Consider the following 12,148-nt stretch of genomic DNA (forward strand, 5'->3'; position numbering starts at 1 on the left):
AGGTATAAGTAGGGGAAAGCAATATATTCGATACCTCATTCAGAAAGGCATCCTCTCGGAACCTGGACAGCAAGCTACACCCCGATGCAGAGCGCCTCTCTTGCAGAGTCTGCCACTTGAGTTTGCTAAACATCTCCGTAACGCTATCACGCTTACCAAATAACCCTGTGACGAAAAGCACCGCTCTTCTTTGGATCTTCTCTATCTCCTCTGTCAACTCGACCTGGTACGGATCCCACACTGATGAGCAATACTCGAGTATAGGTCGAACGAGTGTTTTGTAAGGCACCTCCTTTGTTTATGGACTACATTTTCTAAGGACTCTCCCAATGAATCTCAACCTGGCACTCGCCTCACCAACAATTAATTTTATATGATCATCCCACTTCAAATCGTTCCGTACGCAAACTCCCAGATATTTTACAGAAGTAACTGCTACCAGTGTTTGTTCTGCTACCATGTAATCATACAATAAAGGATCCTTATTTCTACGTATTCGCAACACATTACATTTGTCTATGTTAAGGGTCAGTTGCCACTCCCTGCACCAAGTGCCTATCCGCTACAGATCTTCCTGCATTTCGCTGCAATTTTATAATACTGCAGCTTCTCTGTATACTACAGAGCAATGGTGCGATAACACTCCCCTGTGGCACTCCAGAGGTTACTTTAACGTCTGTAGACGTCTCTCCATTGAGAACAGCATGCTATTTTCTATTTGCTAAAAACTCTTCAATCCAGCCACACAGCTGGTCTGATATTCCGTAGGCTCTTACTTTGTTTATCATGCGACAGTGCGGAACTGTATCGAACGCCTTCCGGAAGTCAAGGAGAATACCCTACCGGGGAGCTTGTATCTAATATTTTCTGGGTCTCATGAACAAATAAAGCGACTTGGGTCTCACACGATCGCTGTTTCCGGAATCCATGTTGATTCCTACAGAGTAGATTCTGGGTTTCCAGAAATGACATGATACGCGAGCAAAAAACATGTTCTAAAATTCTACAACAGATCGATGTCACAGATATAGGCCTATAGTTTTATGCATCTGCTCGACGACCCTTCTTGGAAACTGGAACTACCTGTGCTCTTTTCAAATCATTTGGAACCTTCCGTTCCTCTAGAGAATAGCGGTACACGGCTGTTAAAAGGGGGGGGGGGGGCAGTTCTTTCACGTACTATGTTTAGACCAGACATTCTCCTACCATGTTGTACACGTATTTGCTCTAGTCAGGGGCTTGACGCTTATTTATGAGAGTCCATTTGGTAACATGGGAAGACAGGATACAGCATGTAATGTAAACTTGCAGAATATCGGGATAGCTTGGCGATTGGAAGCAAGACAACGTAGCAGATAGGATTCAATGCATTGTTCTCGACACGACAAAAGCGTCACACGTGGAAGTATTTTCGGTGTACTATTACTACTAATGATAAACGGATGAGACAAAACATTATAACCACTGCGTAACACGTTGTTTCTTTAAGGGACGAAGTTATCACATGTGAAAGCAGATTTCGGTAAGTGTAATGGGGTTGTTACTGTTGAAGATACGCGTACATTGTCTGATGGGTAACGTGTGAAACACAATGAGGCTGCCCGCGGATGAAGCTGTTGCACATAGTGAAGTCTCTAAACCCGAAAATTATACAGAAATGCATGTGGACCTAGTTGGCTGCTATGGATGTCTAAGTGTTTTTTCCTTTTTTTCATTTGGTAAGTGTAACAGAAAATAGTACTTTCTAGGTGATTGTCGTATGGGAACACTTCGTAAATTTACAAAACTTTATTACTATAATGAATACAAGGCAATATGTACTGTGATTGTAAATTTTGTTCACTGTTGTTCCCCAAAACAAATTTTCCTCATCACACAAATCATGTATGACGCCTAATTCTAAGTCGTCACATTCTTTCAATTAAAAAAGAAAAGATATTTAAAAATATATTTAACGGCGATTTTGTGCTTTGATTATCATCAAACTTGGTTCTGTCTTACTTTCAGCGCACGACAGAAAAGGCAACTAATTTCGAAGCGTTCTGGTAGATATTCTCTCGTACGTAGCGCGAGCCGTGATATCTTAACACTTCCGTCACTTACTCTCAATAGTATAAAATGTTAAATGAACGCCCTAAACATATGATTCTGCTGTAAACGAGCATTCTTTAATTTTATTTCATTTTTCACAACACATGTAATAATAAAGTCAGAGTCAAACACCTAGAGTAAGATGGTTTTTTCTGTGCTGAGGCACAATCATATACGAGTATGTGTTGGAGATCCTCATCGAAGACAGTGGATCATAATACTTCGATCTGTTGCAGTTTGTCGAAGGATATTGGCTGCCAATTGAGATCAGACCACAAGGTCTCCAGTCATGTTGTGAATTCGCACAAGTCTTGTCATCGTTATGGTAAGGGCATGAGGTTTGCATAAGACACACCACTGAGTTACATGAGAAGTCAGTAGGCAGTAGATAATGTGTCCCTATATTGTGCTGTGTTCCATGAATTCCAGAATGCATCGTATACAGTCCCGCGCCGTAGACTAGTGAATAAAATATGAACATACGAAAACGGGACCAACTTTGTGACTGGATTAAAGATATTGTAGCAGATAGTAGGTTCAAAATGGTTCAAATGGTTCTGAGCACTATGGGACTTAACAGCTATGGTCATCAGTCCCCTAGAGCTTAGAACTACTTAAACCTAACTAACCTAAGGACATCACTCAACACCCAGTCATCACGAGGCAGAGAAAATCCCAGACCCCGCCGGGAATCGAACCCAGAAACCCGGCAGATAGTAGGGAATCCGTCATTCTTAATTCGACGAAATCATGACGAGCGAAGGCAACTTTCGTGTGCTATATAGGAGTGTAATACGGCTTTTGCTACTGAAGATACATATAATTCGGCTGATGGATGATGTCTGAATCACAGTGTAGCGAATTGCGCATAAAGCTGTTGCACGTACGAAAGTTGCAAGAACCGAAATTAAATGCTACATGCACGAGGAACCCGGAAAGAATAAATACTTGGGTCTGGTGGCAGAGCCTGAACATAAATAAATGCAACGCACTGCGCGCAAATAGGTGGAAAGGCCCTTTCCGGTTCGATTTCACAATTTGTGATCTATGTTGGTAGTTCAGTGCGTCTTGTTTCTATTGACTATTACACCTCTTTAAAAACGTGAATACACAAATAATATTCATGTTGGATATGCCAACATTCGTTCACCTTGAATTTAGGATTGTGAATACGATTTCCTTTAATATGTGTTTATTTTTTGCTTACAGTACATTTTAGTTATAATATTATTATCCAGTTTATCACCAAACACATTCAATGGATCCCTCATAGAAACAAAGAATGCATGCTGAGGTAATTGTACTGTTGAGTCATTGCTCGGCTTTGGCGCCGAAAAGTTTGAGCAGCAGAAAGCGTATATTTCAAAGCTACCATGTCATATGCTGCTTGCAGGTAGTTAGTCAGCAACTGATTAACGCAAAAATAAATTATTACCACCTTTTATATACATTACGTTATCAAACAGTACATGTCGGGCAACCTTTTGCTGGCGTGGGTGCTTGCTCAGATAATTGTCCTAAAAGGACAAATTATCTCAGCGGGACAGGGACCGCCGCCATCGCGACCTTGGGACCCCGCAGGGCCCCATTTTTTTTATCAGTTGCTGACCCTCGAATCATGAAACGACGCGACGCAGTCATGTTTCAATTCATGAGGGTCAGCAACTGATAAAAAAAATGGGGCCCCGCGGGCTCCCAAGGTCGCAATGGCGGCGGTGCCTGTCCCGCTGAGATAATTTGTCCTTTTAGGACAATTATCTGAGCAAGCACCCACGCCAGCAAAAGGTTGCCCGACATGTGCTGTTTGATAACGTAATGTATATAAAAGGTGGTAATAATTTATTTTTGCGTTAATCAGTTGCTGACCCTCATGAATCTAACATGACTGCGTCGTGTCGTTTCATTATTCGAGGGTCAATTCGAGAGTCAGCAACTGATAAAAAAAATGGGGCCCTGCGGGGTCTCAAGGTCGCGATGGCGGCGGTCCCTGTCCCGCTGAGATAATTTGTCCTTTTAGGACAATTATCTGAGCAAGCACCCACGCCAGCAAAAGGTTGCCCGACACATGTTGATAACAGGAGTTGTTTTAACCGGCTGTACTCGAATTTTAGTACATAAGGGGGGTGATTTGGAGCACAGCACATCATGTCCTCTGAACCGATAACGTCGACATCTACGAGCAGCAGCAGCAAGAGTGTGTGTGTAACCTTCTTTCAAGATGTATACTGTAATCTTCGACTGTCAAGGCTTCAAGACATGTGCGAATGAATTTGTTCCTAAGGACTTAGCATTCCAAATCCTGTGCGATGATGGAACAGTGTTTGCCTCTGGAAGTTACATTCTTCAATGTACAACACTGTATTACGAACTTGATATCGAATCAGCAAAATGGTTGGCAGAGAACCATCACCACTACAACATCAATTCAGTTGGAGTCTCGCTGCATAGTGCATTAAACTCCATCCAATCAGTGGTACCAACAAACTGCACTGTACTTGTTAAAGGTACTGATAAAGTGAAATGGGTAAGAGAGTTCTTACCTGACTGCCTAATAACTAATGTGGAGGAGAAAGGCTGCCCTTCACTACATGCTCTACGTAAGCTGAATGGTATTGGCAGGTACCAACCAGTAACTGAAAAATTGAATACAAATCTGCTGGTGAAGTGGTACAAAGAGTACTACTTAAAACATTAAGCCGAACAGTGTGGAGTAAAGAGCGTAATGGCCCCTCACAAAAGCAGGCAAGTGTGAACTGTTAGACAATTGTGAATCATGTGAAAACTGTGAAGCTTATTTGCATTTCCTAGTATTCAGGCCTTTTTTGTAAATGCTTTAAAATTCCTGATGTGTTGTGTGATGGTGTGCATCTGTGGTATAACTATTAGGAACTTGAAGAAGCAGTTGTTCGTTTGGTATATCTTTAAAACATAACTGTAATTTTTTATAATTCTTTAAAAGTAACTGTAAATTTATATAATAAAATTACATTTTATGTTACTGTAATCCAACTGTTATGTTTTCTATCAGAACCTAACCATTTCACAAATGCCTTATTTCCTTTCCTGTACAATACTTTATCTACTAGATAAGTATTGGGGTACTTTGTTTTCTGTAATTCATGACCATAAAACGCACCAGCAATATTATTTAGTTCAAAATCTTGCAGAGTGTATGTCCTAGGATTTGTTTCTTGGACTCCAATTATCTTAAATATTTCTGTAGACCAATTTGGTTTGTATCCTTTATCAAAAATGGCTTTGTTTTTACTGATTCTTACGAACTCTCCTACTTTAAATTTCTGCTTTGATTTGTCTATGGTACGTATTTTATTATATACTGTGGATAAAAGGTGATTATCATTAACATCGCAGGGTCGCATCTTGGACTTAATGTAGGACACATTGTCCGATACAATAATAAGACGAATCAAATCGCTCCTCAAGACGCCGTAAATAGGCGTATAATCATTGGAAATGAAATTTCATTAGAAGAAGGTGCTGTAGAGGATTTCAAAAAACTTTGTGAAGGAATTGCATGCAACATTCGTGTATAATATAAAGGAGATGCTATTTTAAGATGTACTCCATTACTGTTAATTTCTAATTCTCAGCCAATTGAATGTAGTCTTCCAGATTTCAACAATGTCCGTGTGAGAACTATTAGGTGGAAAAAGTTCGATGAATTGAAAAATGCAATAAAAAAGCCTTATCCTTTAGCTTTCTTTTCATTGTTGTAAATGTATAATATTCCTTAATAAATAAAAGACAAGAATTTGTACAATGTATAATTTTTATTGTCAATTATTACAACAAATAAAAATAAATTACAATTATCCTTTGTTCTGTACACGTTCAACTATTTTTTTAACGCCGTAAGCAGCACCTGCGGCAGCAGCAGTTGGCGCCGTGCCAGCCGCTATTGCTATCTGCCCTGAACTTGTAACACCAGCTGTGCTAATTGCGGCCCTGTCCGTGACACTTTCAGATAACAAGGGCACTGTTTCGCTAGCAGTTGCTATATCTGAACTCTGGTGACCTCGGGCACGATTTCGTGGTCTATTTGGTCGGCGCCGTCGCACTCCAAGATTACTTTCTTCTGGCCTTGTTTCAGGCACCCATTCAAATTCAACTGTTTCGCCACTCGTATCCAAATCGTCGAATGCTCGATTATCTCCATACCGTATACGATTAGCAGCATCCTCTCTTTGCACTGTTCGAATATCATTACTGCTACGTGAACGATTGACATTTGTTAATGGAATTCTTTCCGCCATTTCAATATCTTCCTCTGGTCCCGGATATAAAACACCTCCGTCGTATTGTATGGAGCCATGGTTGCCCGTGCTTAAATACAGATTTACCCAAGACATTTTGCTGACTAAAATAAATAAATCATTGCCACCTTTTATACACATAACGTTATCAAACAGCACATGTCGGGCAACCTTTTGCTGGCGTGGGTGCTTGCCCAGATAATTGTCCTAAAAGGACAAATTATCTCAGCGGGACAGGGACCGCCGCCATCGCGACCTTGAGAACCCGTGGGGCCCCATTTTTTTATCGGTTGCTGACCCTCGAATCATGAAACGACGCGACGCAGTCATGTTTCAATTCATGAGGGTCAGCAACTGATAAAAAAAATGGGGCCCCGCGGGCTCCCAAGGTCGCAATGGCGGCGGTGCCTGTCCCGCTGAGATAATTTGTCCTTTTAGGACAATTATCTGAGCAAGCACCCACGCCAGCAAAAGGTTGCCCGACATGTGCTGTTTGATAACGTAATGTATATAAAAGGTGGTAATAATTTATTTTTGCGTTAATCAGTTGCTGACCCTCATGAATCTAACATGACTGCGTCGTGTCGTTTCATTATTCGAGGGTCAATTCGAGAGTCAGCAACTGATAAAAAAAATGGGGCCCTGCGGGGTCTCAAGGTCGCGATGGCGGCGGTCCCTGTCCCGCTGAGATAATTTGTCCTTTTAGGACAATTATCTGAGCAAGCACCCACGCCAGCAAAAGGTTGCCCGACACATGTTGATAACAGGAGTTGTTTTAACCGGCTGTACTCGAATTTTAGTACATAAGGGGGGTGATTTGGAGCACAGCACATCATGTCCTCTGAACCGATAACGTCGACATCTACGAGCAGCAGCAGCAAGAGTGTGTGTGTAACCTTCTTTCAAGATGTATACTGTAATCTTCGACTGTCAAGGCTTCAAGACATGTGCGAATGAATTTGTTCCTAAGGACTTAGCATTCCAAATCCTGTGCGATGATGGAACAGTGTTTGCCTCTGGAAGTTACATTCTTCAATGTACAACACTGTATTACGAACTTGATATCGAATCAGCAAAATGGTTGGCAGAGAACCATCACCACTACAACATCAATTCAGTTGGAGTCTCGCTGCATAGTGCATTAAACTCCATCCAATCAGTGGTACCAACAAACTGCACTGTACTTGTTAAAGGTACTGATAAAGTGAAATGGGTAAGAGAGTTCTTACCTGACTGCCTAATAACTAATGTGGAGGAGAAAGGCTGCCCTTCACTACATGCTCTACGTAAGCTGAATGGTATTGGCAGGTACCAACCAGTAACTGAAAAATTGAATACAAATCTGCTGGTGAAGTGGTACAAAGAGTACTACTTAAAACATTAAGCCGAACAGTGTGGAGTAAAGAGCGTAATGGCCCCTCACAAAAGCAGGCAAGTGTGAACTGTTAGACAATTGTGAATCATGTGAAAACTGTGAAGCTTATTTGCATTTCCTAGTATTCAGGCCTTTTTTGTAAATGCTTTAAAATTCCTGATGTGTTGTGTGATGGTGTGCATCTGTGGTATAACTATTAGGAACTTGAAGAAGCAGTTGTTCGTTTGGTATATCTTTAAAACATAACTGTAATTTTTTATAATTCTTTAAAAGTAACTGTAAATTTATATAATAAAATTACATTTTATGTTACTGTAATCCAACTGTTATGTTTTCTATCAGAACCTAACCATTTCACAAATGCCTTATTTCCTTTCCTGTACAATACTTTATCTACTAGATAAGTATTGGGGTACTTTGTTTTCTGTAATTCATGACCATAAAACGCACCAGCAATATTATTTAGTTCAAAATCTTGCAGAGTGTATGTCCTAGGATTTGTTTCTTGGACTCCAATTATCTTAAATATTTCTGTAGACCAATTTGGTTTGTATCCTTTATCAAAAATGGCTTTGTTTTTACTGATTCTTACGAACTCTCCTACTTTAAATTTCTGCTTTGATTTGTCTATGGTACGTATTTTATTATATACTGTGGATAAAAGGTGATTATCATTAACATCGCAGGGTCGCATCTTGGACTTAATGTAGGACACATTGTCCGATACAATAATAAGACGAATCAAATCGCTCCTCAAGACGCCGTAAATAGGCGTATAATCATTGGAAATGAAATTTCATTAGAAGAAGGTGCTGTAGAGGATTTCAAAAAACTTTGTGAAGGAATTGCATGCAACATTCGTGTATAATATAAAGGAGATGCTATTTTAAGATGTACTCCATTACTGTTAATTTCTAATTCTCAGCCAATTGTATGTAGTCATCCAGATTTCAACAATGTCCGTGTGAGAACTATTAGGTGGAAAAAGTTTGATGAATTGAAAAATGCAATAAAAAAGCCTTATCCTTTAGCTTTCTTTTCATTGTTGTAAATGTATAATATTCCTTATTAAATAAAAGACAAGAATTTGTACAATGTATAATTTTTATTGTCAATTATTACAACAAATAAAAATAAATTACAATTATCCTTTGTTCTGTACACGTTCAACTATTTTTTTAACGCCGTAAGCAGCACCTGCGGCAGCAGCAGTTGGCGCCGTGCCAGCCGCTATTGCTATCTGCCCTGAACTTGTAACACCAGCTGTGCTAATTGCGGCCCTGTCCGTGACACTTTCAGATAACAAGGGCACTGTTTCGCTAGCAGTTGCTATATCTGAACTCTGGTGACCTCGGGCACGATTTCGTGGTCTATTTGGTCGGCGCCGTCGCACTCCAAGATTACTTTCTTCTGGCCTTGTTTCAGGCACCCATTCAAATTCAACTGTTTCGCCACTCGTATCCAAATCGTCGAATGCTCGATTATCTCCATACCGTATACGATTAGCAGCATCCTCTCTTTGCACTGTTCGAATATCATTACTGCTACGTGAACGATTGACATTTGTTAATGGAATTCTTTCCGCCATTTCAATATCTTCCTCTGGTCCCGGATATAAAACACCTCCGTCGTATTGTATGGAGCCATGGTTGCCCGTGCTTAAATACAGATTTACCCAAGACATTTTGCTGACTAAAATAAATAAATCATTGCCACCTTTTATACACATTACGTTATCAAACAGCACATGTCGGGCAACCTTTTGCTGGCGTGGGTGCTTGCCCAGATAATTGTCCTAAAAGGACAAATTATCTCAGCGGGACAGGGACCGCCGCCATCGCGACCTTGAGACCCCGTGGGGCCCCATTTTTTTATCGGTTGCTGACTCTCGAATTGACCTCAAATCATGAAACGACGTGACGCAGTCATGTTTCGATTCATGAGGGTCAGCAACTGATAAAAAAAATGGGGCCCCAACGGGTCCCAAGGTCGCGATGGCGGCGGTCCCTGTCCCGCTGAGATAATTTGTCCTTTTAGGACAATTATCTGGGCAAGCACCCATGCCAGCAAAAGGTTGCCCGACATGTGCTATTTGATAACGTAATGTATATAAAAGGTGGCAATGATTTATTTATTTTAGTCAGAAAAATGTCTTGGGTAAATCTGTATTTAAGCCCGGGTAACCATGGCTCCATACAATACGACGGAGGTGTTTTATATCCGGGACCAGAGGAAGATATTGAAATGGCGGAAAGAATTCCATTAACAAATGTCAATCGTTCACGTAGCAGTAATGATATTCGAACAGTGCAAAGAGAGGATGCTGCTAATCGTATACGGTATGGAGATAATCGAGCATTCAACGATTTGGATACGAGTGGCGAAACAGTTGAATTTGAACGGGTGCCTGAAACAAGGCCAGAAGAAAGTAATCTTGGAGTGCGACGGCGCCGACCAAATAGACCACGAAATCGTAGCCGAGGTCACCAGAGTTCAGACATAGCAACTGCTAGCGAAACAGTGCCCTTGTTATCTGAAAGTGTCACGGACGGGGCCGCAATTAGCACAGCTGGTGTTACAAGTTCAGGGCAGATAGCAATAGCGGCTGGCACGGCGCCAACTGCTGCTGCCGCAGGTGCTGCTTACGGCGTTAAAAAAATAGTTGAACGTGTACAGAACAAAGGATAATTGTAATTTATTTTTATTTGTTGTAATAATTGACAATAAAAATTATACATTGTACAAATTCTTGTCTTTTATTTAATAAGGAATATTATACATTTACAACAATGAAAAGAAAGCTAAAGGATAAGGCTTTTTTATTGCATTTTTCAATTCATCAAACTTTTTCCACCTAATAGTTCTCACACGGACATTGTTGAAATCTGGATGACTACATACAATTGGCTGAGAATTAGAAATTAACAGTAATGGAGTACATCTTAAAATAGCATCTCCTTTATATTATACACGAGTGTTGCATGCAATTCCTTCACAAAGTTTTTTGAAATCCTCTACAGCACCTTCTTCTAATGAAATTTCATTTCCAATGATTATACGCCTATTTACGGCGTCTTGAAGAGCAAATTGATTCGTCTTATTTTTGCATTAAGTCCAAGATGCGACCCTGCGATGTTAATGATAATCACCTTTTATCCACAGTATATAATAAAATACGTACCATAGACAAATCAAAGCAGAAATTTAAAGTAGGAGAGTTCGTAAGAATCAGTAAAAACAAAGCCATTTTTGATAAAGGATACAAACCAAATTGGTCTACAGAAATATTTAAGATAATTGGAGTCCAAGAAACAAATCCTAGGACATACACTCTGCAAGATTTTGAACTAAATAATATTGCTGGTGCGTTTTATGGTCATGAATTACAGAAAACAAAATACCCCAATACTTATCTAGTAGAGAAAGTATTGTACAGGAAAGGAAATAAGGCATTTGTGAAATGGTTAGGTTTTGATAGAAAACATAACAGTTGGATTACAGTAACATAAAATGTAATTTTACTATATAAATTTACAGTTATTTTTAAAGAATTATAAAAAATTACAGTTATGTTTTAAAGATATACCAAACGAACAACTGCTTCTTCAAGTTCCTAATAGTTATACCACAGATGCACACCATCACACAACACATCAGGAATTTTAAAGCATTTACAAAAAAGGCCTGAATACTAGGAAATGCAAATAAGCTTCACAGTTTTCACATGATTCACAATTGTCTAACAGTTCACACTTGCCTGCTTTTGTGAGGGGCCATTACACTCTTCACTCCACACTGTTCGACTTAATGTTTTAAGTAGTACTCTTTGTACCACTTCACCAGCAGATTTGTATTCAATTTTTCAGTTACTGGTTGGTACCTGCCAATACCATTCAGCTTACGTAGAGCATGTAGTGAAGGGCAGCCTTTCTCCTCCACATTAGTTATTAGGCAGTCAGGTAAGAACTCTCTTACCCATTTCACTTTATCAGTACCTTTAACAAGTACAGTGCAGTTTGTTGGTACCACTGATTGGATGGAGTTTAATGCACTATGCAGCGAGACTCCAACTGAATTGATGTTGTAGTGGTGATGGTTCTCTGCCAACCATTTTGCTGATTCGATATCAAGTTCGTAATACGGTGTTGTACATTGAAGAATGTAACTTCCAGAGGCAAACACTGTTCCATCATCGCACAGGATTTGGAATGCTAAGTCCTTAGGAACAAATTCATTCGCACATGTCTTGAAGCCTTGACAGTCGAAGATTACAGTATACATCTTGAAAGAAGGTTACACACACACACTTGCTGCTGCTGCTCGTAGATGTCGACGTTATCGGTTCAGAGGACATGATGTGCTGTGCTCCAAATCACCCCCCTTATGTACTAAAATTCGGATACAGCCG

The 12,148-nt window shown here is 40.1% G+C and overlaps 1 protein-coding gene across 1 annotated transcript in view; it reads left to right on the top strand.

Annotated features, from left to right (window-relative positions):
- LOC126249629 (CREB-regulated transcription coactivator 1-like) overlaps window positions 1-12,148 on the top strand; it is an 81,097-nt gene that overhangs the window by 12,528 nt on the left and 56,421 nt on the right. The gene's annotated exons all lie outside the window — the stretch shown is intronic.

Source organism: Schistocerca nitens, chromosome 3, assembly GCF_023898315.1.
Source record: "Schistocerca nitens isolate TAMUIC-IGC-003100 chromosome 3, iqSchNite1.1, whole genome shotgun sequence".
NCBI lineage: Eukaryota > Metazoa > Arthropoda > Insecta > Orthoptera > Acrididae > Schistocerca > Schistocerca nitens.